This window comes from Teleopsis dalmanni, chromosome 1, assembly GCF_002237135.1.
Source record: "Teleopsis dalmanni isolate 2A chromosome 1, ASM223713v2, whole genome shotgun sequence".
NCBI lineage: Eukaryota > Metazoa > Arthropoda > Insecta > Diptera > Diopsidae > Teleopsis > Teleopsis dalmanni.
The window spans coordinates 154958549-154962833 of NC_051846.1; positions in this window are offsets into that span (position 1 = coordinate 154958549).

Genomic DNA, 4285 nt, shown 5'->3' on the forward strand with positions numbered 1-4285 from the left:
AAAATCTTACGTTGAAGTCTGGGCAGGTTAGAATGGGGGCTTCGGTAAGGAGGGTTTTGATTCTGGTGAATGCTTCTTGTTGTGATTCCTTCCACTTCCAATGTTTGCCCTTTTTTAGCATGCTTGTTAAAGGGTGTACCACTTGGGCAAAGTCTGGTACAAATCGTCGATACCACGACGCGATGCCCATGAACTGTCGAAGCTGTTTGAGGTTGTTTGGAGGTTGCAAGTTTCGAATCGCGGCTACTTTGTCCGGGTCCGTGTGGATTCCTTGTGAGCTTACTACGTGGCCTGGGTACCTCGTTTCCGTTTGAAAGAATTCACACTGGTCTATGTTGATCTTCAAGTTGGCGGCTTTCAGTCTGTGGAATACTCTTTTTAGATTTTGCCAGTGATGTTGCAATGATGAACCCGTAATAATGATGTCGTCTAGATAGGCAAACGCATGTGGTTCCAGGTCAGCTCCAATAACCTGGTCCAGAACCCGTTGGAATGTGGCTAGGGCTGAGTGTAAACCAAATGGCAACACGCGCCATTGGAATAGTCCCCGTCCCGGTACAGTCAAGGCAGTGTATTGTTTGCTGTTGGGATCCATTGGGATCTGCCAGTATCCGTCTTTCAGATCGATGCTGCTTATGTATTTAGCATTTCGTAGCCGGATATGGTGGATGCGCAGCAGGGGATAGGCATCCGCTACCGAGTTTTTATTTAGTTGACGATAGTCAATGTAAAACCGCCATTCGCCATTTTTCTTTTTGACTAGTACTACCGGAGAACTGTAGGGACTTCGTGAGGGTTCTATGCATCCTTTGTTTAATAATTCGTCAACCTTGCTGTTGATGATCTGCTGCATGGCCGGGTTTTTGGGATAGTACCTTTATTTAATGGGGCGATCGTCCTTCATCACGATCTTATGGGTAGTGATGTTTGACACGCCGGACATTTTACTAAAATCCTCCAATTCATCTGCTAAGAATTTGTTGATTATCTCAGTCTCTTCCCCTTTGGTTAATCGGAGGGTGGTTGATTGTGATTGAGGTGTTCGTACCTTTGGTTCGCTTATGGTAACACTCTCTCCTCCAATAGTTATCGTAGTTCCAATTGCTTGGCAAAAGTCCATCCCTAAAATTATATCATCCATGCTTCCATCTAACACCAGTAGCTGTATTTGAATGGTGTCATCTCCTAGTCTTAAAGTTACCTTTCCACCCCAAGTAAGATCACGCGTTGTATTGTCGGCCATTCGAACTCTAGTAGCTGTCCTAAATTCCCTAGTTCTTAGTCGTAAATTTTCTGCAAGTGTCCGGCTGATGAAACTTCGTGCGGCACCAGTATCTATGGTGGCTTCCAGCGTATGATTGTTATGTTTTATATCCGGTCTCCTACCGGCTACACAATAGTTGTCTTCCGAAAATGAACAAGAAATCCCTTTTTTCAATTGTTGTGAAACTTATATTTTATTTGTCGTTCTTTTCTCTTTGTTACATTACAATTATTGTCATTTAAAGATTTATAAATTTTTATAGGAAATAAGATAATGTTATATATATATATATATATATAATTTGATCAAAATTTAATTAATTAATCAGTACATAAATTGTTTTATATTTAAGTTAATGCATGTGTGCTTTATTCGCGAAATTGCAATCAATCTTTTTATTGTTAAGAATTTAATCTTGTTCAAACATTTTTATTCACCGTTCACTTTTCCAAAATTTTTTATTATCCAACCAGTTCACACTCAATGCATCTACTCGCGTTGAACACCAAATAAATTCTACTCCCTACTCTCTCAATAAAAAACCGCATGCCTTTACACCAAATTCAAAACATGTTATCCCAAATTTGGTGTAAACAACTAGCAACAAAACAAAGGGCGTGTAAATATCACGCCATACAGCCGTTACTTCCAGCCCCAGGGGCGATTTGCAATATAGCATTAATATACAATATATTAATATTAATGTATTAATAATATATTAATACATCAATATGAATTTAATTCAAGTTTTCTCAAATTTACAACATCCCTCCCCTTTTCTAGGAAAACTTCGGCCTGAAGAGATATTAATTACCCTACTATATACGGTCTGCAACGGTACCTCGAACACCCTTTACCAGATTCTTATGGAACCATTTGTTTTCCCCTTGACTAACAACTGTACGTTAACTGGGTCACGAACCCGTATCACTCGGTATGGTCCCTCCCAAACAGAGGAGAATTTATTCTTCCTTTGTTGGTTTCTTAACCAGACCATATCCCCCACTTGGAACAGCCTCTCCTTGGTTCCCTGGTAAATTGTAAAAACTCTTTATTCTTATTTATCCCCCGTAATTGCTCCCACTCTCTCACCAATATCTTTTCTATAAAACTATTCACTGTGGTTAGCTCCTGTTTTAACTGTTTCACCCCATTCTCCATACAGCTTGCCTAACTAGGAGATCTTCTGAACTATGAAATTACGGATTTGTAAATTTAAAATATTCTTTACACAATTCGCTAAGAAAAGAAGAAGGAAAGAAAAAAAAAACTGTATATGATATCAGCGTTACACTCGCAGTCAACATATGGTTGAGAAGAGGTAGTAGAAAAATTATTTAAATTTCATGCATCAATTAACTATTAAATTATTGTAGTAGCATATCTATATCTAAGTGGACGGTGGGTATTACTTGGGCATCCTTGAGGCAGAGTGGTTGTTGAGCATGTGTGCAGGGCTTTTGTCTGTAGGAGTCACTATCCCCGCGGTGCAGTGCTCCTGGTTGCCGTTTCCCGAATACTTCCGGCAACAGTCCACTGTACGTACGTTCTTTAATCCACATACCCAGCAGAATAGCATTCGTTGACCTCCGCATCTATTGGCAAGATGCCCATAGTGCCCACAGCGACGACAGGCCAAGTTGGGATTAACTATTTTGTCGGTCTGGATCTTTACAATGTGGTTACGTTCTTCGTGAACTTTGTGATGGTTGGATTTCTCTTGTTCCAGACGAAGTATTTCGAAGTCTTCGGTTAGCGCAACTAGTTCATCCAGGCTTCCGAAGTCGCGACGCTTAATGTACATCTGGTAATCCGTACCAGAGTTCCGATAAATTCGGTCCAGTTGTTGACACATGTCGAGGCCGGCATGACGCATTAGGTCCTGCATGACGATGACAAAATCCTTCAACCCCTCACGTTGTTTTTGCTTGCGGGCACGAATCTCATCCTCTAATTTTTCGAAGTATCGCACTGGTAAAAAGAATTGCAGAAAATCGCCCTTAAATGTAGTCCACAGTTTCCATTGCCTGTTGTTGTTATGATACCAAATCAGCGCCTTGTCTCTTAATAACTCTGGCATGGTCCGTGGCATTAGATTTACGTTAATACCATATACGTCGGCCAACTCTTCGATCCTTTCTATAAACATAAGTGGATCCTTGCCACCATCATACTTGATGGCCCACTTCTTAACTTGCTCCATGGTTTGCGTAATAGGCGGGATTACGATCTGCACCTCGTTGATAGGCTCTTGTACAGAGCCTCTTGTACAGGCTCTTGAGCTCCTCCTTTCGTAGGTTGTATAACCATGACTTGCTGGAAGTAGGAGGTCTTCGAGACTCTTGGTCACTGGTCACCTTTAAATCTACCGACATCACTACTCTTGGTTTTCTTTCCTTTGGATTTATTTCTCGAACTCGTGTCCCTGCTCGGGCGCCAATTGTAACGACACGGATTCGTCGTTTAATTTTTGCTGAGGTATCACTCAGTTGCGGTCCGGATCGTCGCAATAAATTTGTTTATTGATCAGTTCGAAGCTGGTAAACCAATGTGAGGAAAGTTAAAAGCCGTTTGATTTCTTTTTTTTCAATATTTATTTATTAAAAAAGTTTCCAAAATAATTTATTCTAAGCTTGACTCTACTTCTGGCCAATGATGTCAGAACATCAGAGGCGTTATAAAAATCTACTCAATGCGTTTTAGCCAAAGACGTCAGAACATCGGAGGCGTTATAAAATTATACTCAATATGTTTTAGCCAAAGACGTCAGAACATCAGAGGCGTTATAAAAATCTACTTAATACGTTCTAGCCAAAGACGTCAGAACATCAGAGACGTTATAAAAATCTACTCAATGGGTTTTTAGCCAAAGACGTCAGAACATCAGAGGCGTTATAAAATTCTACTCAATAAACTCTACGGATTTATTTAGCCTTAGCATCAAAACACTATGGGCTTCTAAAAAGGGGACTTAGCGCTGGGGTTGAGGTCTACTCGCTTCGGCATGCTGGTGCTAAGTGA